The 27500-nt window shown below is 42.4% G+C and overlaps 1 protein-coding gene across 1 annotated transcript in view; it reads left to right on the top strand.

Annotated features, from left to right (window-relative positions):
- The window catches only part of mdga1 (MAM domain containing glycosylphosphatidylinositol anchor 1), a 145742-nt gene that overhangs the window by 55535 nt on the left and 62707 nt on the right, over nucleotides 1-27500 (top strand). The window lies entirely within an intron of this gene.

Below are 27500 nucleotides of genomic sequence, written 5' to 3'. Positions count from 1 at the left end.
TATTTTACTTCCATTCTAAATTATTGAATTGATCCATTCTAAAATCTTGAATTGCTTCTATTCTTATTTTTTCAATCATATATTTAAGATATTCAATTTAATATTTAATATGGCTCCATTCTGAATCTCTAGGATTTAGAATTGGAAGCTACTAGAAGATTCTCTCCAGCTCCTGGGTAACAGTGGTGTCAGAGGGACCTAGACAGAGTTTTTTAAAATAACAGTTAACAGTTAGTTAACAGTTAGTCCAGGTGGCACGGGCTCCCTAGCCCACTGTTTCTCGGCCAAACCACAACCTCTCCTAGTAGTTTTAAACGTTGGGCCCGCTCCCCTTTCTGTAGCCTTTATCATTTACAGTTGCACTACCAACTGACATGTAAAAAATAAAAAGGTATTGAAATGTACCTCTTCAATTGCAATAGTTAAGGTTCAGATGATTAAACACTGTCAAAATGAAACCCCATTTTGCTATCATAATATAAAACAGAAATTATATGAAAACAGAGCACATATAACAGCAGTCATTATTAGAAAACACACAGTAAAAAACACAGTGGAACACACAGTCAAATACAGTGATACAGGGTCTACCATTCCTGTCAGATGTCACTGTTTCCATTCACATAGTGTATTATGACCAGGGCCAACTGCAGTGCCTTTCACTTACAGAGCGTACCGTCATGGTGGTTGTGTAAAGTTACCCCCCCTTCCCCAATAGTGTTAGTCAGATGTGGAGGCTGAGAGGCGGTGTGGTGTTGTAGGGGCCCCGTGCTGCTGTCTGTTTCACCGCCCTACTGTCCCTCTGAGCCAGGGGCCAGGTCACTGAACCCATACTGCTTCATATGGGGTACCCCTCCACAGAGACACACACACGTTCATATGGTAGACTCTTCCACAGAGACACACACACGTTCATATGGTAGACTCTTCCACAGAGACACACACACGTTCATATGGTAGACCCTTCCTTCCTCCCGGGAACCGCACGGACACAGACTCGTTCCTATGATCAACCCATCCTCCCTCCCGGAAACCACAAAGACACAGACTCGTTCACATGCTGTGCACTCTCCAGCAACAACCACACAAACACACACACCTTTAAGTGGTGTACCCTTGCTTCCTCCTCCAGGAAACTACACAGACAGAAAAGTTTACACTATTTTCCCTTGGAAAAAAACATTGACATTGTATTTTATTATTTATTACTTTATTATTTAACTAGTGTAACAAAATAATCGTTATTCAACCCGCCCACTCGCCTAAATCCATGCACCATTCAATCATTAATGAGAAAGAAGACACCTGTTTTTCCATGGTAACCCTCCCAATTTGTCACAGGACAAATCATATTGCCGTATATTCCCTAATTAGTCTGCCCACCACAAAATTTTTTTGTTGGCCGAGACATTCCGCCCTGTCTCTTTTTACATTTAACAAACTAATTCGCCCACACTATAGACACACAAACAAGCAGACACACAGATGCGAAACACTGGCGTAAATACAAATCTACAAATCCCTATCGAACTATCACCCACGCCCACCGCCTCCCGCCATCCTCCTGCCACATCACTGCCCCTCTCTCCCTTCATGGCTGTCCTGGCTGGGGGCGGGGCGGGGGGTTGGGGGTGGGAGGGGGGGATGGTTAACTGCAGGGGGCCAGGGGACCAGGGAGTGGGGGTGTTCGTGTGGCGTCACTAGTGCAGAGTCAACACGCCCGTCTTCCTCGCGTAGCCGCGACACACAAGCTCTGTGAAGCTAACTGCCACTGACGGCTAACGCTTGTTCAATTCCCCCCAATCCACCACCCCCACCCGCCCACTCAGAGACCCACCAATCCCTGTCCTCCCACCCTCCCCCCCCCCCACCTCCCAGGGCTGGGTTGGACTCCCCCGATGCCTCACACAGCTACAGTGCTACAACGGTCGGCTTAAAAGGCAGGGGCGTGCTGCAATTAAGGGTCCGAGCTAGCAGCGCTACGGGCAGAGAGAGTGAGAGAGAGAGAGAGAGAGAGAGAGAGAGAGAGAGAGAGGGAGAGAGAGGGGAGAGAGCTAGAGCAGGGGAAAAAAAAGAGAGAGAGGCAGAGAAAGCGACAAGCTGAGGGGTAAGGGAGGGGGAGACTAATTGGGAGAGAGGACGAGGGGAGATAGATAGAGGTAGAGATGCAGAGAGAGCAAGAGGTAGGGATGAAATCTGAAGGAAGAGTGAAGGTTGGAATAGAACACCACAGACAAGGCTGTTACGAGGTAGAGAGGGAGAGCGCGTGAGAGAGAGAGAGAGAGCGCGAGAGAGAGAGAGAGAGAGAGGGAGAGAAACAGAGAGAGAGAGAGAGAGAGAGAGAGATGGAGAGAGAGAGAGCGAGAGGGAGAGAGAGAGGGAGAGAGAGAGAGAGAGAGAGAGAGAGAGAGAGAGAGAGAGAGAGAGAGAGAGATGGAGAGAGAGAGAGCGAGAGGGAGAGAGAGAGAGAGGGAGAGAGAGAGGAAAAGAAAGCGAGTGAGGAAGATGCAGAGAGAGTGCGAGAGGGAGAAGGAGAGCAAAGGGCAAGGAAGCAGGGAAATTAGTCGGAAAAAAGGCGAGAGAAAACATTTGTTGCATCTTTGATCTTTCCTGTTTCCAAATGTAGCACTAATGACATGGTCATTAGCAGAGACAGAGGAAGTGGCCAGCGGCCTCAGTGAGCTTGTACTGGGGTAATAAACACTATATTTAGTCTATATATAATAGATACACACACAGTAGCAACACCTATAGATTTGTTCCATTTTAGATTTAAAGTATGATATGTTAAAAAACAACAGAAACATATGACCAAGATAGAAAGAAAATGACAAACCATTATAAAGCCGCTCAATGTGCCCATCCAGGTTGTAGTTCCTACATCCTTGGATAACTCCTTCCTTCTGTCTTCCCTTCCTCCCTTATTTCCTGGCCCGTATCCTCTTTATCTACCCTGGAGCCGATCCAATGAATGTCTTGCTCTTAATTTCCTAATTAAACCACAGCCGTGTTTGTGTTAACCAACACCAGGCAGACTTTGTCATCCATTATAGGACGGTGCTCCCTCCCTGCCCCTCCCCACCGCATCCAGGAACCCACACTATAACATCACTGACGGAAGATATAAACAAATGAAGGAATTCATGAATCCATCACAGTCCCACTCCATCTACCCCCCCCCCCCCCGCCCCCCGAGTAACCATGGCAACACTTCACATCCCGTCGCATAGAGCCCACAGACAATGGCCGTGGTCTCCAAATACTCCCTATCACCTTAAATCCACCATGAAGCAGTTGGTCTTTGACCCGTGGCACTCTGGCCAGTGAGACAGTTGGGCAGCGAACGGGCGGGGTTTAACTTTGAGTATGCCTCTACTGATGGGATGGACTTGGTTCAGAAACCCAACTGCTCAGAACTGAATGAATGTGTTATCAAACTATTGTTGGCTGAGGGGGTTTTAGTTGACGGCGTTTAGACTTCTATTCTAGACCAACAGGACTCGGCAGGACCAAATCAGGTAAGTGGAGGTTTCGTTTTCTGGTAGGACAGATTTTGGGGAAATGTTGATTTTCAAGAGTTTTGATGATGATGATGATGAGGATGATGATGACCATCATGGTGATGATGTTGGTATGAGTGAAGGTAAAGATGATCTCGAAGGGGTTGAGGACGAGTGTGGTGAAGGGGATGATGTTGGTGTCTATGAAGCTGATGATTATGATGAAGATTGAGGTGATAATGAAAGTGTTGTTGTTGTTGTCAGTTATGTTTTTTTTATACATATAATTCATAACACATTATATTCTTCGAACATGACCTATCAAAATTATATAATTTGTTACAAATGAATACAAGTTATATAATTTCATCCAGTTGAAAAAAACTTTTAGCAACTTTTACCTTCCCACCTGTTTAAACCTTCCTGTCCTGCTTTACTTGGGAACAAAAGGATGGGATATTTGCAATTCCTATGCAGGCAACCATCCTTCCCCTCACAGGTGCATCGGATTCGATTAAAGAGCTATTATTTGAGTGTGATTTGTTCGAAAATTACATCGCCTGCCATCTGTCTGCCTTTGTATGAGCCAATTTACTTTTTAGGTTGCTTCTGGTAAATTCTAGACCAATCAGGACATCTCTATCTTGATTGGTTCTCAGAAGCCATGTTGTCTGTCCATCAAAGGTGCTTGAAATGAGACACATGGAAGAAAAACGCAGGAGGGAGTAGAGAGGGAGGTTCAGTAAATGTGGTTGTTTCGTTTTTAGTACCTTGCTCTCTTTCACTCTTTTTTGCTCTCTCTCTCTCTCTCTCTCTCTCTCTCTCTCTCTCTCTCTCTCTCTCTCTCTCTCTCTCTCTCTCTCTCTCTCTCTCTCTCTCTCTCTCTCTCTCTCTCTCATTATCTAAACTACAGCACCTCTAATGGTGATATTAATATAAATGAGTAGCGTGGACTCCTATTATTACTACCCAATGTGTGAGTAGTATTATGGGATGTGCACTGTGTGCTCTCAAGGTTGAAGCTTTGAAAAACAAACTGTCTGGAATTGCCTCATGCACTGCTTGTTGTTTTCACACACGGTGAACCTTCCTTTCTACATGACCCCCCCCCCCCCACCCCACACACACACACAAACACACACACATACACACAAACACACACCCATACTGACATGTCACACACACACACACACACACACACATGCACAATATAGTGTTATGAATCTCAGAGTGCACTGGAAGGAACAGAGACAAGGTCAAATGAAAGATGATAGGGAGGAGAGAGAGGGATGGAAACGGTTGACCTTTCAGGTGGTCTGGCCTCCATTATGAATCACCGCCTGCGTGTGTCTGAGTCAAGAGGAGTGTCGGAACCCGCCCTTACTCACCATGCGTTTCGTACTCTCCCCTCCGTCTCTCTCTTGGTTTTACACTATAGCTTGCCTTATCTTTTCTGGCTGTCATAATTCCTTTCTTTCTTCCTTTCTTTCTCTTGCTTCTTTCTTTCCTTCCGTCCTTCTTTCATTCTGTTCATACTTCTGTTCTTCCTTCTTTCCTTTTGATCTTTGATCCTCTATACTTTGCTTCTCTTTCGTTACTTTGTTCTTCTTCTGTTCTTATTTCATTTCCTTCCGTTGTTTCTTTTTTTTTCAGTAATTTCTTTCTTCTTTCTTTCCTTTTATCCTTTATTCATTATTTTACTTTGTTCCTTCTTCCCTCTATTCCTTCCTTCCTTATTCCCTTTTGACTAGCATCGTTCCTGTCCATCCTTCCTTCGTGTTTTCCAATTAATAGGTGTGTGCCTCTGTGTGTCCAATGAGTTAGTTTGTGTGTGTGTGTGTGTGTGTGTGTGTGTGTGTGTGTGTGTGTGTGTGTGTGTGTGTGTGTGTGTGTGTGTGTGTGTGTGTGTGTGTGTGTGTGTGTGTGTGTGTGGGGGCAATGGTGCATTTCACAGCAATCCAAATCCAAAAAAGGGTGTCCAATCCCTAATCCCTGATGCATTAACGTTAGTATCCACTCTGCTATTAGTTTACCCTTTTCACAAAAACGCCCCATGGGGGAATAATATTCATAGGGATTTGTTTAATGTCAAACATCATTAGGGTTGTCCTGCCATTTAATTATAAACAGACGTCTTGCTAAGTGCTTTGAGACACAGATGGAGAGAGCCAAAGAGTGCTGATGGTTGCTGCAAGGTACATCTCCCAATCTCTGGCTGCCTCTGCCATCATCTCATGTTACTTCTGTGTGTGTGTGTGTGTGTGTGTGTGTGTGTGTGTGTGTGTGTGTGTGTGTGTGTGTGTGTGTGTGTGTGTGTGTGTGTGTGTGTGTGTGTGTGTGTGTGTGTGTGTGTGTGTTGTGTGTGTGTTTGTGACATTCTGAAACTCACTTTCTTTCATACAGAGCATCAGTTAGTGGGCAGGGCTATGTGTGTCTGTGTGCAACCACACTTAGCCACTTTAAAATGCTCTGAATATTATATTATTTATTTTTTTATCAGCAATCAACGGTAAAGAAACAGTGATAACATTTTACAGCAGCCATAAAGTATATAGTCTGTAAGTATAGACATACACAAGCACACTGACACATACACTACATTCTTTATTCACTATAGTAACTCCTTATCATATTATTTATTACGTATAGTTCATATATATATATAATTATGTTATAATACTCTAACTCTACCTGTTAACTTCTTGGTTTTTACATGCTGCTGCACATTTCTGTCTCGATTCTTTAGCTATGACTAAATATATCCTCATTCAATATTTACCGGCTTTTAACTGAAGGGAAGTCAGACACTTATATACCATGACTGCATGTGTACGCTGACATTTGCACATCTATAAGTATTTCATCGAAGAAGACACCTGATGCTATTGGCTTGCTACAATTATCAAATAGAATATATGTTTATAGCGAATAGCATGTACACACAGATGCACACACACATGCACGCGCATGCACGCACGCACACGCACACACACACACACACACACACACACACACACACACACACACACACACACACACACACACACACACAATCTCCTACCTTCCTTCACCCTGCCAGCATCTCTGTTGTCATGGAGCTGATAAAAGAGAATCTTTCACTTCCCGATGGAAGATTCACTGAAAGATTCATACAATCATACATAAAATTGCCAGGTGTTAGGTTGGTGCTCTGCTGGCTTTTTTTAAAACCATGCAAGTGATATGGCTTAAGTTGGAGCATCGTAGTGCTATAAAGTGCTCGGCTTCTTGGCATTAGTTCTAGCTTCAGAGCTAGAATTACAGCTAGCATTCAAGCTTGTGCTAGAGCTAATATTAGAGCAAGCTTTAAAGTTAGCATTAAGAGCTAGCAGCATGAAAGATTAACAATGTTTTTTCAATGTAACTTCAGTGAAAGCCTCTCTGCTGTAGGAATTATCATGATCAGGATTTTTGTTCGACTAAAGCATTGTTGATTCTATCTGGATATTACATGTATTACTATCAACAAATCATACACAATGATGTTTTTATTAATATTATTTATATTTTTTTGTACCACAATTGGGTGGGCTTATTTGAACACACTCTCACACACACACAGTCAGCTAGTGTTCTATGTTCTTTGGTACAGAGGAGATGGTGAATGCTATAATAATAATATTATCAATAGCCACCACATGATGGTCATGAGTCATGAATTGGTTAGAAATAATATAGATGGTCTAGCAAGACTGCCCCTGGCAAGAAAAAAAGGAAATGTTTTCATTACATGGTGTGTGTGTGTGTGTGTGTGTGTGTGTGTGTGTGTGTGTGTGTGTGTGTGTGTGTGTGTGTGTGTGTGTGTGTGTGTGTGTGTGTGTGTGTGTGTGTGTGTGTGTATAAAGGTTTGCATAATATTTTACAGACAACATTGGATAGATTACTGCACACACACAACGCCATTCTTGGTATGATGGAAATGCTACTATAATCAATATCTAAATTATGTATAATTCCTGAAATGCTGCACATTGGCATTTATATACTCACACATATTCATATTCTCATGTTGATGTGTGTATAGGCATCATGTCTGCACACCGACATGTCCATCAAACAAAATTAACAATAATTTGATACCTAATCATAAATATAACTGTAAATCCTAAAAAAAACAGATGTTTGAAGTATGTCCTTCAAGTTGCAGGCATTCCGGAATTCTGAAGAACAGAGGATTCCATTTCAGTTGAAAGGACCTACAATTCCTGACAAGAGTCTGCAACCTTATCCTCCATTGCCTACCTCTTAAACACTAGTCTCACTGTCTCATGGTTAGCACCATATAGACCACCAAGGGTTTCTGAAGTGCTCACAGGAAGAACATTCAACTAAGTTAAAAGGTAATCTATTGAAATTATGTATTTTCAAATTCTAACTGTCACTGAATATGCCCGTTATAGAACTAAACTAATTTGAACTAACCCTGTATCATTTGAAAGTATTCAAATGCTGCTAATCTTAAAATTCCAAACCGGAAATAAGACCTGTGCAACTCATTGCTAAAATATTTTTGAAATTTTGTATCCTGTATCGCGCTAAAAACTCATTTTTAGTTTACATGTGTTATCAATTTGTCCGTACCTATTATCACAATCATTTACAGTTTCAAAAACAAAAAAAACAAAAACTTTTCAATACCAAGGGGAGAAATAAGTGTCTCAGTAACTGAGAATGGAAACATGACAATGTTGTCATCCGTGTCCTGTGGGAATAGATGTGCATGACTCAGTGAGAGAGTAAGAAAAAGAGAGAGAGTGAGTGAGCGAGAGAGAGAGCGAGTGAGAGCTACAGGTTATCTTTCACCGTGGTCAGAGGGCATGCCAAGACAACTACAAACCAACACCAGGAGATAATGGCTTCTTCATGTCTCTGAGAACAGAGAGAGAAACACTTTGCCCTTGGTCTCACAGAGAGAAGAAATCAAATCCTGCTCTCTCTATTGAACCCCAGATCTGTGTTCTTTTCACATGATTCATGATTCATTTTGCCTTGTCCATGGTTGGGATGGACCTTTAAAAAAACAAATCCGCAGGTTTCTCAGAACAGCAAAACATCAACTGAATTATTATGCAAGTGTAATCATGGGCTGGCAGGGGTTAGGAATAGAAGATCAGTGCAGATAGTGCAGTCAGTACCTTTATATGTATTATACCATAGGAGGGATGGTTAGAAAAGAAAATGGACGATTAAATACATCAAACCCATGGACTTAAACCGTTGATTCTGAGACATACAACGAGAAAAGTGAGGAAATTAGGCAGAGGCGCATTGCTATGTGATGATCAAAAGAACATCATCTTTTTGAACTGATGATTAGATGAGGTACTAACTAGTCTTTATTCTATGGTAGCCAATTAAGACGTTTTAAATAAAGTTGAGATTGCTGGCTTCAGTGTAAAACAGGTCACAAACAGTTAGTACTACACTTCACTTCATTTATAAGTAGGGGTAAATTATTTAGTCTAAACACCCGGGAGCTCTCCCTGCAGGTATATTACGAACAAACATGAAAGTTTTCCCGGAGATTCAGTCCCCTTGGGTCTTCTCACAGAAGAGAGTGGATTCTTTTATGGGAAAACCAACTTATCTAGGCTTAATGAGGATGGGATTGACACAGATTGGATACATGTGAGGTGATTATAGGTATCTAAATAGCACTGGGAAACTCTCCAAGCTCTCCCTTTCAAGAGTTTATTCATATTCTTTGTCCGATTATTATTCGGGGGCTTTGCTTTTGACCGCATAACACAACCCAACCCCTGTATTGTAGTGCAAAATAATAAATTGTGGCCAAATTGTGCGTATTTCTGTGTGTGTGTCGTTTTGGTGAAACATAGAAAATGGGGGCATGAATGGTATTGAAATAAATAAGAACCGGTCAAATAATGGTGTGTCCAAGCGTGGAAAAGAAACCCCCCAGCCACGTCGTCCGTCTTCTAATTGTGGTGGTAATGCGGCACGCGGGTCGTTGCTCGCCGTTCCGCCGTCTCGCCGTATTAGTGCTGAGCCGTCCTCAAAACCCTCAGCCTCCAGCGCTCCAACGCTTTACGACCATTACCACAGTTCATTATTCAAGAAATATGTCCCCTCTCTAAGCGCCGCTATCTGCACTCTATCAAAACCCCCTTTCTGTTGTGAAAGGGCGTTTGGAATCTCTGGAGTGCCATTTAACCGGCGCAATTATATTCCAGCAACTCATGGATGATATAGGCGCACCACGGGCCCCCTCTCCGGGGACAGGGCCTCGTCTAAATGACTGCCCTTCCGCAGACCCGCCCTCGGATGCTGAGAGAGGTGGGGAAAGGGGGCGGGGTGGGGGGGTGAATTGATTGCAAAAAAAAGTTAATGGCTGTTGTCATGGTGACTACACCGGGGTTGGGTGTGATTAGGATGAGGGATGGGGGTTGTAAGTCCGAGAGGATACTGCAACATCGCCTTTTAACACAATCCCCGGGTTTGTTGGTTTCGCTATAGAAACAATTGTTACAGCTGTGGCTCAGGAGGCGGGGTCCTGTTTTGCAACAGAGAGTAAATGTTGGTGCTTCGATAAATACAAACACCATGTTAGCAGGAAGGATGGTGACAAAATGGGCTGGTATTGAACCCTAACATCCGCAGTCTACCTGTAGGAGTCCTTGAGAAAAGTGCAGAGTTCCCTCTATCAATTGATCAGCACTCCATGGATTACGAGTGCGACAAGATTGCAGTGTGATAATACATTGCAATATATATTATACTGGGGCGTATCTGAGGAATTTGAGGTATATAAACTTTCATTTGCTTTCTTTTGCCATCTGCTACTGTGTGTTGATCCCTGGGGAATCCTCCGAGAGAGATTGAGTGGTTAAAAATATTCGAACATCAGAGTGGGCCACTCCCAGTGTATTGATTCTTGTGGATCGACCTGTGTCATGCAGAATGAGTTTTATGACGGGTGGTGGTCTATTTAAACACTACGACATAATTAACTGGCCTCGGCATCTGTGAGTCTCCAGCAACCTGCGGGACATACACAGGAGGTCCATCTAAGGGTCTAATTGAGTCAACACCTGTAATTGTTTTTTTACGGTTATTGTATATGCGACATGCTGTATGCATATGCCGATTGAATCATCTTTAAGAAGTATGTCAGGGTTAAATAGATGCAGCCAATTGCAGATCATCATCTGCAGGATTGAAGTCAAGATAAACTTTGCTTAAAGATATTAACTTATATTAACATTCGCAGGGTGTTTCACTTCCGTCAAATGATTCCTCTTAAATTAGAGTGGTAAAGAGTTCAGTGTGGGACACACATGCTCACCTGCTGCATATTGTGTAAGACTCGATATGGAAAATATTGGAAAGCTGTTATATTAATGGGTGAAATGTTTCTGACATATTTCCAGGTTAATTTATGAATAATATGAGCACACAATCTAGAAAAGTCATTTTTAATTTCACGGTGCATTTAACCCAAGCTGAGGCAGGGGCACAAAACAACACAGTGCCTTCTGATAGATGGCATAAATTGGAGTGGATATGTAGTTGTACTCCAACACATACACAGCTTAATGTTTGTTGGTCTACAACTACACATCACCTGTGTAGCTGATGTGATGCAAACTTCTGTTTGACATGAAAAGTTCCTAGTCATCATTTGCATGTTTACCGGTCAATGAAGCTCTCTATATGCTCTTGCCCAATATTTCAAACTGTCACACCCCTTTTACTTTTCCAACTGGTCACACCATGTGTTGCTAGGGAAACATCTTCTAGTCAGAGGGGCCAGGGGCAGACCAGGTTCCTTGGGACTGACTGGTGCAACTCTGACAACATGCTTCTCCATTGGGATGTGTGGTGGAAATGCACCTTAACTATTACCAAAATGAGTACAAGCATATACATATATTCCATTGAGCCCAACAGAACATCCGTTACAGCAGCGTGTTACAGCTAGACAAGCATTATCTTGACCTCCAAAAAATCGAAAAAACAAAACCTTTGTGACAGAGCATATTCTATACATACATGCCACGAGGCATTTGGAGGACAGGTAACTGATAGCAAGGATCAATGATTTCACCCCGACTGGACAGTGGAGCTGACTGGAGAGAAATTAAGACGCTACTTAATGTTTTTTGGTAAATATTTAAATGCAAATATACAATGTATACACGATATACTAGTGTGGTAATGATAGGCATATATGTTGAGATAAGGAGTAGTTAAATTTGAACACTTAAAGGCATCCGTTAATGTTGAGGAATGTTGCAGGTCAACTTGGATTTAGGGAGAGGGCTTAGTTTATGTGGGGCGGTGATTTGCAGGGGAATGTGCTGCCTGTTTATTCGGACCAGTGAATAGTTTAAGTGTTTGTTATTTAATCCTGCCCTTGGTGGGTTTATTCCATGAACATTGTCCCTTGTTTTGTGTATACTCCTTTGCACCTATCACAGCTGCTCGCTACCATCCGACATCTAGGGCCTAACAATGTACCCTTCAACCCTTCCATTCAAGTAATGTCCATATCGGTAAGTCGAGCGCAGAAACCTTCTAGAATCATTGGGGAAACCATGACGACTCCATTGACATGCATTGTAAACCTGTCTGCCGGGATGAGGGAATGGAATTTAGAACTCAAATAATGTGTGGAGTTGTCATGGTTTCCATCGATTCAAGAAGGTCTCCCCACCCGATTAACCAATATGGGCAGTAGGTGCATAAGCTCTCTGCAGCCTGCTGGACATGGAATAACTATTTTCTCATACATTTTATATTCTCATATCACGTTAACTATTAGCAAGGTCCTCCGCGACTGTCGGATCAGAGACCTTCAATTAGTTTGCCGGTTTTACAGTTTGTGAATAAATTTGACCTTGCTTTGGGCAGATGGGTTGTTAAGAACCCAGCACCTTTGCCCGTCCTCCAACCTGCAGAAATATGTCGACCACCCTAATTACTTTCTTACAATATCAACTCCCAGCCATTCTTTTGTGCTATTTTTTTATTTTGTACCTCATTTTACCTCATTGAGGTTCTACTGTGAGATGCTACTCTTCCCGTTCATTCCTTATAATGGAATGACACGGTATACACGTAGGCCCTTTCTCCCAGGAGAGAAGTGTTAAAAGTGGAGCACCACCTACACAAGAAGCCCTTGGTGTTATGTTCACAAGTAGCTCTTCTGAAGGCATTGGGACTTCATGTCAGAGCACTGATGTCCATATGATTTAGACATGGAAGCAGATCCTTTTAGCTCACAGAGTGTGTTAGTGTGTGTGTGTGTGTGTGTGTGTGTGTGTGTGTGTGTGTGTGTGTGTGTGTGTGTGTGTGTGTGTGTGTGTGTGTGTGTGTGTGTGCGTGCGCAAGCGTGTGTGTGTGTGTGCAACTTTTTGTTACCCTAGGTGCAATGCTGAGTGTGGTGAGTCTGATAACGTGTAACATGAGTTTCCACGACAGTTTGGGGTCATCTATGTCCACACACACACACACACACACACACACACACACACACACACACACACACACACACACACACAAACCATACAATGATGTAGTACGTGCAATGTATTCTTGTTAGATCACTTCTATCTGGTGTATCGTTAAAAAAATATGTTCCATGTTAGGCAAAGTATATGAGGAGTATTGTGGAGGAAAGGTGCAAGAGAGAGAGGAAAAGAGGAGCAACAGAGGGAGGAGGAGAGGAGCAAGAGGGGGAGGAGGAGAACGGAAGGAGAAGAATGATGTTTGTGGAGGAGAGGAGTGAGAGGAGGGGAGTGTGGAGCAGAGGAGTGAGAGAAGAGAATTGTCAAGGAGAAAATTTCCATATTACAATATATTAAAAAAAACTAGACCTACGTTATATATTTTGTTGGGTTGTGTATCATACAATGTTCAAAACCAGAGAGGTCCAAGATTTATTCAAGGTAATGGTGTGTATCATCCGGTCGCCTGTTTTTGGCTTCAAATCACATTTACCCCTGAACCTCCACGGAAACACGAGAAACAGCAATCCAGTAGTGACCCAATTTATTGATATAAGACATTTTAACATTAATTTTATGATTGTTTTGACCATGCATAACAGCTTACTTATCTAATGATATGTTAGCAAGTTAACGTTACAATAGATAACGTTACTTGTTGCTGTTTCTTGAGAATTAAATGCCTTAACAAACTTAACGTGACTAAAACTTTAATATATCACCAGATGCCATGCTGTCACACAAAGTATTCAAAATACTTCTTTGGTTATTGTTTTGATAGGGAGACCCTAATTGGCATTGACATTTTATATCATACCTTTAATCGCTGGAAGTAGTCCACAAAAGAAAAGGTAGCAAATCATGACTGACAAAGAAAAAACAAGGAAGGAAGAAGAGGAGGTAAAGGATGTGTGGGCAGGGAAAGAGGAAGGAGAGGCGGGGAGGAGGGCTTCACACCTCCGGGATGTGTCATCTGTACTGAGTCCTACGCTTTTACGTTCTATAAGACGTTTCATAGATTGCCTTCCCCCTCTTCCTATAGAGGGAGGCAGGCCATAGATGTCTGTTAAACACGGCCAGGCCACTCAGAGGAGGAGGGGGATTTGGATTTGTATATCTTTTCAGAGAGACGAGTGGACTGCCAGATTTTCAGAGCCAATGCGTAGATAAGAGGGGGAATGGAAGGCAAGTTATAATTACGAAAATATAATAAAAATGAAATCAGCAGAGAAGATGTTGAAATATTCTCTGGGATAGTGATGTAATATGGTTTATAAAAAAAGGTGTTTGTCATACTACGTATTGTAAAGGATGATTCCAAGTCTGACTATTGTAGAGACTAGGCCTCATAGATTTCATTGTGTGTCAACTTTTACCTTTGGAGCGTAATATCTGTTGTTGCATCACACTGTATTGATTTGACTTTGATAGTATCTTATAGAGTATCTTGGAAACCTTATTTTTAGACACCATTGAGTCATGGATACACACAAATGCAGGCAGAAACTTGAATGAAATAGACCTGCTATAATTAACACACACATACACAAATTCTCCCTGTCACTACTTTGAATGAATTTATGTACTAATTCTTAGCCCAACACAAATGCCCCACGGCTGACACAAGAGAGGCACCTTAGACGGGATAAGATTGCTCTTCTGCACATCGTTTTTGCCAGTTATCTGAAAGCGTTCCCCTTTTCCTCCCTACTAGACGTTATTTATTGGCCATCGCTCTGCTGTGAAGGTTACACAATGCAGTGCGGCTCTGAAATTATCCTGACCTTAACTCTCGTGCCCCTGGCACACACACATTGATATTTTTTCGGGGGAGAAAATAACCATTACGGCGAGATGAGGTGACATAAATCAAGCGGCTCTGGCGCATTGCCCGCTTCCTGTTTCCTGTTTCCTGTGTGACACGGACGATGTCCCCAAAGGAAAGGATAACTGAGAATCAGGGCGTGTTTAAGATTAATGGGTTGGGTGTTTGATTCTTTGACATTGTGAACTTAATGTGCCACATTTAGTGTTAATTATTAATACAATGAAGTGAATGTAAGGACAATAATCATGTTCCATGTTACAACCAAAAACTAAAAGAAATTCAGACTAGATGGGCAAACAGAATGTGCACATATTAACACATAATTTGTCTTAATGACGATGTTATAGTATTTCCTAGTCATTTAGCATTCATAATAGCATACAAATTGAATAAATTACATCACCATTAAGTTCCGATCGTTTAAGCAAATAATGGCAGCTTGTCCTACAAATAACTATGACGGCCATCATAAAATGAAAGCATCTTTCAAAAATACGATTTCTTTTTGTCCCTCAAACTGTTATTTTGACAGAAGCGATTTGTTTACCCTGGCCTAATGGTCTTCTTGGCTTGTATCCATCAGGTCGGTAGAGTGGATCTTGTGTCTGAGAACTTGCAGTGAGATGGAAATGCAACACATAAACCAAGCACCTGACAGTGAGCCTTTCATTTCATCGCCTTTAATATTTTTTTACTACCCTCTCAGGTAGGGTGGCTGTTCAAATTAGCCGTCTCGCCCTAGCCAAAGACCCCGCTGGGCAGCATCCTTATTCATCAACGCCATGAGGCCAGACCAATTCTAATATTATTTTATGACCCTGGTATTTTTTCTCATCTAACTTTCCTTCAATAACTTCCAACTTACATTTTATGACTTCGCTCTTCCCCTCTCCTTTACATTTTTTTCTTGTTCGTCAATATATCCTGCGTACCCTCTCTCTCTCTGGCTCAATTTTATTCTCCATCTAGATTTTTTTCTCCATCACTTACTTTGCCTCTCATTCTATCCCTCTCTCTTTTTCTCCCCTCTCTCTCCCTCTCCCTCTCCCTCTCTCTCTCTCTCTCTCTCTCTCTCTCTCTCCCTCTCCCTCTCTCTCTCTCTCTCTCTCTCTCTCTCTCTCTCTCTCTCTCTCTCTCCCTCTCCCTCTCCCTCTCTCTCTCTCTCTCTCTCTCTCTCTCTCTCTCTCTCTCTCCCACCTCTCACTCCCACCTCTCACTCTTTGCTGTTCTCCTCTGCTGCTATACCTTGATATAAATAGTATTAGGTTAATATTAGTCAGCCTCTATGTCTCTCTTATTCTTGTTCTCTCTCCCTGTCCATCAGTCTGTCTTGCTCTATCACTCTTCCTCTTTTGCTCCAATCCCCTCTCTCTCTCTCTCTCTCTCTCTCTCTCTCTCTCTCTCTCTCTCTCTCTCTCTCTCTCTCTCTCTCTCTCTCTCTCTCTCTACAGTATATATATATATATATATATATATATACATATATATAAATATCTCATTCAGTCAATGTCTCTCTGTCTCTTCCTGCTTGCCCATTATTCCAGTAGTGTTATGTGTCCAGCTCCATGGGAAGCCTATATGTGTTTTGATTGGCTGCCTGGCGGCACTGTGGCAGGTAATGAAGGCAGGGTTATAAAGCATGGGAGAAGCCCACGGGCAGCAGCTTGGATCCGCTGCTGTCCCAGACAGGGATATTGAAATAGGGAGATTGAGATGCTGACAGATGTGCCGCAACTGGAGGATTATAGACTCATGAAATATAGAAAAGGATGAAACTAGAAAGATCTGTAAAACATAACCAATCGTCCAGTTGGGAGGAAAGCTCTTTTTAGCATATAAGGATATTTCCTCATTCCGTCATCCCTCGAAACTGACTAGGGTAATGTTCCCTGAAATACACACGAAATTACCTTTCTCAGACAAACAGATCAATAAGCCATCAAAGTGGAGGATGTATGAATCCCTCATAAAACCTTAAGTCTGAGAAGCTTGTCTTTAACCCTACAATCTTTTTCATCTGTGGTTTGATGAGCTGAAGTGAAACACCTCATTGTAGCTTTCTAGTATGGACCAATTACATTATGAGAGATATATTTATGCATTACACACATTGTGAACTAACAAATAAGAAGTTTAAGGTGATATTTGACCTTTGACCATTCAGTTTTGGTATAGTTGGGACTTGATGGGCTACAGAGGAACTACTGGAACAGCCAGTCTTTGTCCAACTCACCCCATTGTTGTTTGTGACTTTGAAAGTTTGTTAGTGGAAAGGGAATACCGCACAAATCAGTTTGAATTGGCAATAAATAGGATATGACATTCAGAATGTGAGCCAGGATTGTTTATTATAAACACAAAATACATTGTCCAATAAGCTGAGAGAAGTGTCTGTTGAGGACCGGTTCCTGTAATAATGGTACACTGGGGCCTATCCTTGACCTGCCTGCGAGTCGTTAGAAGACCCCTGTGTGCTGAAATTGGAGGATTTTCTGGGAAGTTGTCAGGACAGCCAGGATTTAGAGGTAGGTGCTCATAGGGACTTTAGGGAACTGCTGTCCAATCAAAGGCTGTGTTGAAGCGGATGATCTCCATAGAGGAAAGAGTTGGGTAATAACATTGAAATGTGTTTTTGTGCGTGGTGTCCGCCTCCAATATTTTAGTTTATTTTTATGTTTTTCATTTGAATCAAGCTCTGTCGCTATAAATTGATTTTGTGGTTAAAACAGCATAGCTTACATGAACAAACAAAATGAGGCTATATCCAAAGCAAATGTTATGCTGCTACCTATTATCAAAATATAGATTTTTTATTGATCCTGAAGGGAATTCAAGATTTCCAGTGGCATGCTAACTCCCCTGACACAGACATACAGTAAATATAATACATCGCTCCAAAAATGTAGGAAACATGTGTTGAATAGTTATAGTAAAAAGTAACAATCTACTATGGAAGTACTATCTTTAGCTTTAAATTTAACTCGAGTTTTCGCTCGCGCAACCTCTGGTTGTAATTAAACCCATAGCAATAATGTGGAAACCCCAGTCGATAATGTAACAAATTTCTGAGCGCATAATATATAACATTTTGCCTATAATTGTACAACATCTAACATTTGTCGCCACAAAAGACACTTAAAAGCAGTGCCAACATTTTAATATTTTTTAACCATTCAGCAAAACAAAATGTAACAGGCTGATTATCATTTAGGGGGCCACTCAATGACATACAGAAGCGTCATCAAAACGCCCACTGAAGTGGTGTGAGAAATACCAACTTTCTACTCCTCATTCACATATAAGGTTATTTACATTACCTACTTAGACAATACTACCTCAGGGGTAGTATTATTCAGTAGATTTTCAGGGTACGAATTTCAGGATATGTTGTTCACATATACAGAAGAATATCCGACTTACACATGTGTCTGAATGCAGCTAGTGTGAGAGGATTTGACTACATTATAAAATTAGTCAATTTATAGTAACAGGGGTAATTGTTCAATGGAAAGTGTAGTATACTATGCATGCAAATCCATTTTGTGTGTGTGTGTGTGTGTGTGTGTGTGTGTGTGTGTGTGTGTGTGTGTGTGTGTGTGTGTGTGTGTGTGTGTGTGTGTGTGTGTGTGTGTGTATCTGTGTGTGTGTGTCTGCATTTGTGCCACGTGTATGTGTGGTGTATATATTTGTGAGTTTAGTTAATCATTGCGATCATTTGAAGTATTTAATGTCTTCAATCAATTATAGGACAAAACATTTTGTTGTTACAAATCAACAACGTGATTGGTTAAAGTTTAACCTTTCAGTTGAACTTGCAAAAACATCAATAGCCCTTTCAAGTCATTGCTAATTACATTCTCATTTTAAAGTACAGCTGTCCTTGATCAAATAATGAGTGACGCGATGATAATGATTTACCTGCTGTTATCGAAGAACAAACAATTAAGCGCCGATATAAAACTTCTACTGGGAATTTATGATCAATGCAAACTTCCTGTAAAAGTAAAAGAGCAGTTATAGCAACAGCAAACGTACAATAGAGAGGCCTGTCTTATCAGCAAATAAGTCCTGTTCAAGATGCAAGCTGCAAAAAAAAGATAAATAGCAAACACATTCAAAGATTATGGCTACATCTTGATATTCATAATATGTTGACAACAAAAATGGCTGAAAGAAGAATGTTTCTTTGCTAATTAAATTGCATGGAGTATACTCCCTAAAGACAACAGTAAAGGGTTGTTTATAATTTATGTTGAGACCCATGAGACCCATTGTATTCTAGAAGCAGTACAAACATAGCAGTTTATTGTTTTTAAACCAGCAGAGTGAATACCACCAGTGGTACGCGTACTGAATGTTCTACTTGGGATTTTGTTCTTGATTTGAATCTTGAAATCCGGTGCCATTCATCCAGGACTGAATACCACCGTTGGTACCCGTATTGAATGTTGTACTCTGGATTTTGTTCTTGATTTGAATCTTGAAATAGCCATTTAGCCTCATTTACATTAACATACACAATATTTAGATGATTGAAAAAGGGCAGCCACTAACCCAGGGATAAGTGCTCGAAGGTTTGGTGATCAGTCGCAAAGTGAAGCACTATCAATCGGTCAACCGTTGAAAGTTTTGGTTTCAAACACAGGCTCTTTAAATCCAGCTGTCAGTATGTCCTTCTTGCACATGTTCAGCTAGCTGTCCTGCCCTGACCCTGACAAGGCCCGCTGGCCTGGCGCTAGAAGGGCACCCTGCATGTGATCCGGTCCCATCCAGAATATGAGCCGGTCCCACTGGAGGACTTCAGAAACCACTAACTGGGGCACAGAGTCTTTTGCCCTCAGGGGCTGCAGTCAGGGCACTGGATTCATGTGCTGCTATGGCCTGGAGCTATATATGCCTCTGTGTGTGTGCGCATTTGTGTGTGTGTGTGTGTGAGAGTGTGTCAGTGTGTGTGTGTGTGTGTGTGTGTGTGTGTGTGTGTGTGTGTGTGTGTGTGTGTGTGTGTGTGTGTGTCTGTTGTGTGTTTGTGTATGTGTATTTGTGTTCGTCTATGTGTGTGTGAGTGTGTGTGTATGTGTGTCTGTTGTGTGTTTGTGTATGTGTATTTGTGTTCGTCTATGTGTGTGTGAGTGTGTGTGTCTATGTGTGTGTGTGTTTGTGTGTACTTGTGTTCATCTGTGTGTGTGTGTGTGTGTGTGTGTGTGTGTGTGTGTGTGTGTGTGTGTGTGTGTGTGTGTGTGTGTGTGTGTGTGTGTGTGTGTGTGTGTGTGTGTGTGTATTCATACTTGTTGTCATCTGTGTGTTTATGTGTGTCTTGATTTAATGCATGGGTCTATGTGTTCTGTGTTAATGTGTGTGCAGGTGCTCAGGGTTCATGTGTTTCTGCGTGTGTGTATAAACGTGTAGTTGTGTTCATCTGTGTGTGTGTATGTATGTGTGTGTGTGTGTGTGTGTGGGGGTATCTATGTTTGGGGGAGAGTCAGTCCTTGTATATGTGTTCATCTGTGTGTTTCTGTGTGTGTGCGTGTGTGTGTGTGTGTGTGTGTGTGTGTGTGTGTGTGTGTGTGTGTGTGTGTGTGTGTGTGTGTTTGTGTTGTGGGTATGTGGGTGTGTATCTACATGTGTGTGAAGGTTGTTTATCTATGTTTGAGAGTGTGACAGTCCATATATGTGTGTTCATCTGTGAATTTTTCTGTTTGTGTGTGTTTGTGTGTATGCGTGTGTGTGTGTGTGTGTCAATGTGCGGTGTAATGTGTATCTCAACACCTTGATGTTGCCCCATCAGCGTTGCCTTGTCACCCCTGGGCTTGAACCAACCCCCACACAAGTCCCTCACAGACAGAATATCACAGACATAGCATCATAAATGTCTGGTTCTCCGCTTCAAAGCTGTCAAAAGCATCATTAAGATCTCCTGCACAAACAAATGTATGTGTTCTTCCATATAGTTCAACTAACACAAATGTGATGCAATGTTATATAATGTGATAAACCGGACTCATCGCTTTGATCTCATAGTTCAACCTTTCTTCAAATAGTTAAATTAATAAGGTTTGACCAATGGAATGCGGGACGGCCATGCATTCTCCATTCGTATAAATAGTTCATGAGGATGTTGCAGACCGACGTTTTTCACTAAACGTGTGTGATGGGGAATTCACTCGAGAAAGATGATTTCAGTTCAACATCATGTTTATTAAAACGAGCCCTTCTGAGGCATCCACAATCAATCCGCCAAATCCTCTAGGTTTGGAATTGATTTAGATCAAACTGAGCGGATTATCCAACAGGTTGATGCAAGGAAAAAGGTCTTGTTGAGTTTCTGCATACATTTATTTGTTATGATACACAGGAAATGGTGGCTTCACTCCTCTTGAGATTGTGGCAAAATATTGGTTTATTCTTTTTCAGAGCATTTGCTCTGTGTGTATAGGCTTTGTAAGCGCAGTGAAATCCAACAGTTTAAATTACTATTTTCTCTCTGTTTCATAGCTGGCTCTATTTCATCCGTCCACCAATCTCATCCTTTATCTTCCTTCTCTTTCTTTTAGATAATTTTAGAGGCTGATCCTTCTATTTCTTAATGGAGTTATCTCTCTTCATCTTTCTCAATCCTTTATTTCCCTCTTTCTCTCTGTCTTTCGTCAGTCGTACTGATTAAAACGCACAGTTGCGTAATGCCTCTTCGCTTCTGTCCCTCTCCCCCCATAAGACCTGTGTGCGGTCGAGTAGAAAGAAACCAACCAACCAGGGACACTCCAGCTGAAGTCTCGATTCAGAGATCTGAGGAGAGATACAGATGAACATCAATAGCACCACTGTTTAAAATGTGGATCACGACCGTGTTTAGTGTTAACTTTGTACAACCGTGCATGGTAATTAATTATTCATTAACGAGCAATGGTGGATCAAACCAGGGGCTGTGTTTCGATGTGCATCACTTTACTCTTGTCTGCGCATTTGTGTGCATGCGTGGGATAATCTTAATTTTTTGGGGATTCAATGCATTGAATTTGTCTTTAATGAGAGCAGCTGCATATTTTTTCATATTTTTGTCTCTTATGTCTTATCATGTTGTTTGTAACGCTAAGCACGAACTTCACTAGTCTAGATCTTCAAGTTAATATGTGTGGATATTTTATTCATCAACTTGCCTTTCGGTTGTTTTACATGCTATAATATAATCTATCTATAATATTTAAGAAGGCGTACTTTTGTAATAAATCGAGGTGAAGTTAGGTATGGTTTAATGGCAACTGAGAAAACGAGAGAGCAAAAGCTGTAGAGGCCGTGTAGGCTACCACAAAGAACATTCAACGTAAAATGTAAAATAATATAATTGTAGTATATTATAGTATAATTGAATCTTGCATTCCTTCATTTATTATACCTCATTGACCAAATCCTAATCAGTAAGCAGTAGCGCCCTGAAGTATTTAACCAAAGGTAATTGGATAATAATTTAAGGACATCTCTCTCTGGCTGCTTCCGTAAGTGTGATATTGCGTGCAGTAAATCAAATGAAATAGTCATTGCACAGATATTGAGGTGAAGATGTACTTGACCAATATGTAAGGGTGTAGTGAACCTATTAGGACTAATGGACCAAACATGTTCTTCTCCTATGGCATAGTGGGCCTTAATACAATTGATTTGCCATTTTTCCGGCCAAGAAAGCAGCATAAAATGTCATCCACAGTTACCAAATATAACAGAGGAGACAGAGAAAAAAAAGAGCAAAGGAAGAACTAAAAAATATTTAGATTTCTCAACAAAGTACATATGTAAACAGGACAAATTAAAATCATCAGTGTCAACAAGGTGTCAAGAACGTAGTTACCAATGCTTGTTAGCATTACTGGTCGGCCTGTGATACAAAGAATACCCTTGTTTCACAAACTGAGATAATGCTTCCCAATATAAAAATTTGGAAGCATATGAGGAAGGCCTCATGCAATGCAACTCTCTGCAAAGCTTTTTGAGCTTTTGAAACATTTTATTTATCCAGATCTTTTCGGCAGTTTCTGCCTAAACTGAACACATTTGAAGGAAGAGGTTCTTTTCTGTGAACGTGACATTAGCATCTCAGACATTTTGAGCCCCCTAGGAATAAAATGTACTCTATGAGTTGTCAGAATAGAGGCAGGTCATGTCAAACTGCTCCATGACAATGATTGTGAAGGTGTGTTTGTGTGAGTGTGTATGTCTGAGTGTGAGTGTGATTGTGAGTGTGTGTGTGTGTGTGTGTGTGTGTGTGTGTGTGTGTGTGTGTGTGTGTGTGTGTGTGTGTGTGTGTGTGTGTGTGTGTGTGTGTGTGGGGGAGGGGGGGATTACCTTTTATATTTTCGTATTAAATACCTACAATATATGTGATTGGTAATCAGTAATCATGTTCATCCTATTTACTGCGACTACACAGGTGTTTATCACTTTAACTCACTCACTGGCACACACACACATACACACACACGCATGCAGGAACACAAACCTGTACTCTCACACAAACTGACACCCACACCCACATCTACTCATCATACTCTGACACAAGTACACACACAAACACACACACACACACACACACACACACACACACACACACACACACACACACACACGCGCACACATACACACACACACACACACACACACACACACACACACACACACACACACACACACACACACACGTACAAACACAAACGATGCTCTGTCCTCTCACACAAACTGACAACCACACACATGCAAACTCACGCACACACTGACACCCACACATCTTTAGATATTCACACATCACTCACACACACACAAAAACACACACTCACACACACTCACACTCACACACACACACACACACACACACACACACACAAACACACACAGCCGCACACCTTACTCACTTACACATGCTGACACTCACACACATCGACACCCACACTCACTGACACCCACACACCTTTGTACTCACGCACTCTTGACACCCACCCCCATACACACGCACTCTCTCTTACCCACACGCGTCAACCTGTCTTTCCTCCCCAGCGCGCTCACACTCAATTGAGCCCGTCATCTCCCCTTAGCTTCCTTAATGGCTGTGCACTCCTCTGGAGCCATTAGAGACCACGCCACACTATTGGAAATCAAAGAGGATTTACCAGGGTGAGCATGGGAGGGAAGAGGGTCCGATGGAGGGGGGGGGAGAGGGTGGGAGAGGCTAAGACAGGGACAGAGAGGGGGGAGCAAGAGAGGTTGTGGGAGAGAAAAAGAGAAGGAAGAGGGGGAGAAGGAGAGAGGGAGAGAGAGAGGAATGAAGGGATGAACAAGAGAGGGAGGCAGGAGAGACAGAGAAGGAGACACAGGGAGGGTGAGGGAGAGGCTGAGAGATTGACAGGGAGAGCATGAGACGGGAGGAGAGAGGGGGACAGAGAAAGAGGGAGAGAGAGAGAAAGAGAGGGGGAGAGGAGAGAGAGAGAAAGTGGGGGGGAGAGGAGAGGGAGAGAGAGAGAAGAACAGCACCAAACAGAGGTCAAAGTGTTAACTAAACATTTCCCCCAGCCCCTCTCCCCCATCGGGAGATTGCTTTGAAAATGAATCCCGAACTCAATCTCGGCTACAGTTACAGCGGTCAATGTGATATGAATCCCGAGATCTGATACCGCAGAAGGAATGTAATAACATGTGATTCATTGAGCGGCTCTCCATCAGCCCTGTGAGATCTGGCTTATACGATGCCATGACAGCGCCGTGGCTGGAGAAGGCCTCTCCTCCCGGTGGCCTCCCATCTTCCCTCCCAATCTTTCGTTTATGCTAATGCTAATGGCCATGCTAATGCCCATGCGGTGGTATCCAGTAGCAGGGTAATTATGCGTGCGATTAGCGCCGGACACACTAGGAGTTCAGACGGGCTGTGTAGATAATGTGTGCCTAGTGGGTGTAATCTGGCAAGAGTCGCTTTCATTGCACGAAGAGACTCGTAAGGAGACAAACACTCGTTTTTGTGGACTTGCAGTATAATAACAATATGATTAACAATGATTATTATTATTCAGATTGTCTTTTTCGACAAGTGTTGTCAACAGTGTTTTAATACTGTTTTCCCGTTCAGAAAGTCTATTTTGACTTTGACCTGCATAGAAATTGTCTTATTTACCAAAAATATTTAGAGAAAATTATACATATTCAGCAAATGAACGCAGCAAAATCAGTTTTAAAGAATTATTAATACCAATAAACAAACAAACAGAGCTTGAAATCTGACCTTACCATATATGTATACCTCTATATCTCTGTATATCTTTATATATAGTGTGGTGAAGTTGTAGCAACACTGCTGAAATTGGCATCATTACCAGGATGCACACACACACACACACACACACACACACACACACACACACACACACACACACACACACACACACACACACACACACACACACACACACACACACACACACACACACACACACACACACAGAGCCCTGGCCAACTTAGTGCCAGGGGTCATTACCACATTCCCATTCTTCGGTGGTCTCAGCATAACTTAACGGCAGGGACTGGAATAGAACAGGCAGCATCAAACGCTCTGCGGTTGGGGAAAACGCCAATGTGGACATCTGTGGTCTTTGACGACCAAACTTAAACGGCCTTGTTTTGCAAAGAGCCGTTTCTTTTCAGTCACTGGTTCATCATAAACCCGTTTAATGAGCTGACTCTGCAGATTTCGGGCAGATTGGTAAACAAACACAGCACAGCAGGGTTAGTGACACCCAGAGAATTGTCTATATTTACCCTGTATTGAATTTGTTGGTCCTTATAAAATTATGGCATCAGATGTCAGCATGGAACCCAAGGTGAGCCAGATTAAGTTGACTGCTGAATGTGTATCAAAGAGAGCAGTGTAGTTTTAGAGGCACACGAGCCCCATCAATTCATGAGGGTACAAGATTTCATATCAGAGTGTGTGTCTATAACTTTACAACCATAAATATCACGTTACTCAAGCTTAGTGGACGCAGTGGATTTCCTTTGTGACTACTGCCCACCAAATCTTCACAGGTACCAATAGATACAGAAAGAATGAAGACAACAGAGAACCCAATTATGTATTTCCCCCGGTTTTCCAATGATTTCTTCCTAAGCTTATTGACAATATGGAGGGACTCTGCCCCACCTGTCATCATCGACAACATCCTTGCCTCCTCCTCCTCCATCATCAGCATACTAAGCCCCCATGTTTCTCCTGCCGCTGTGAGTGCATGCACCCGCAATCTGCCCAATGCCAAGCTCACCCCTGTGGGAGAAGAGGTTTGGAGAAACTATCTGAGCAAGGGAAACAGCGGAGAAGATCAGTTTTGACCCCCTTCCATCCCTCCTTCAGAGGGCTGTCCCAGGAAAGTGACAGACACCCCCCCCCCCCCCCCCCCCCCACTGCCCCTTGCTGTGCATTCCGCTTAGTGGATTCCAGAGTCCACCTTATGGACAGACCCTTATACACGCTTTACTGCACACTTTGCATGTTGCTGTCTCCATGGTTCCATCGAGTTGACCCCGTGGTGACCCTGTGCTGTTTACTTTTTGTTTGGGTTTGAATGTGTGTGTGTGTGTGTGTGTGTGTTTGCATGGGTGTGCATTTGCACAAGCATGTATATGTATGTGTGTGTTTCTGTGTGAATTTGTATGTGTGTGTGTGGGTTTGTGTGTGATATAAGGACTGAAATAGAGTTGTTCTTGTGGATTCAGATTTTGCAATGTCACATCTATTATACAAAGGCTGTAACTCCAGACCTTATGCATGGATTGTTTGGGGCCAAAGTCTTTCTCTGAGAATAATGAATCCATTTATCTTCTGTATTTTTGGAGATTCCGCAGTGGCACAGTATCAAACCATGCTTGCAGCAATATCAATATTATCTCGGCGCTACTAAATAAAATATGAAACTGCTCTTGAGTGTCGTAACTGAGCCACACACAGCTGGCATTATTGTGGGTCTATGCCCGATGTGTTGGCAGGGGAACTAACATATAACTTCTATATTTACGTTGGTAGGGATGTTTCAAAAGACTCGTATCGTACGCTTATGTCACATAGAGAGGCGAGTTTACTGCCCTGGCTCCCATCTGTCCTGCACCTTGGCCACCTTCCACATAACGTCCATGTCGGGCAGAGGAGAACACCTCTCTTTCAGGGGCTTTTCATCCGGCCTCTGCTGCCGGGAGATGTTTCCTGAAAAGTGTGTTTGATATCAGAGAATAGCAACACCGACTCTGATGGTCGACTGGTGGTAAACTGTTTGATTAAAACGGGACAGCGCACACATTTTCCCTCGCACACATTCACACACGCATATGCCCACATAGATGCACACGCGCACACACATTCAAACTAACATATGAACGTATACAGATACACACACACACACACAGGAACAGACACACATAATGAGAGAGACAGCGAGATGGCATGATACCAACACACACACACACACACACACACACACAGACCTACCCAGGATCACACAAAAACACAATGAATGAGCGACAGAGTGAGATACAAAAAGAGAGAGACATTGAGAGAAAAGGAGCCCCCCCCCTCACTCCCCAATGTGGGGAGTGAGGGGGGGGCTGCCACCACCAGGACATGAGAGACTAGGGTGGGCTGCTTTTGAT

Source organism: Gadus morhua, chromosome 14 (assembly GCF_902167405.1).
Source record: "Gadus morhua chromosome 14, gadMor3.0, whole genome shotgun sequence".
In the NCBI taxonomy this organism is placed as follows: domain Eukaryota; kingdom Metazoa; phylum Chordata; class Actinopteri; order Gadiformes; family Gadidae; genus Gadus; species Gadus morhua.
Note: the sequence above shows the minus strand (reverse complement) of the source record. Positions and strands in the feature narration are given on the sequence as shown.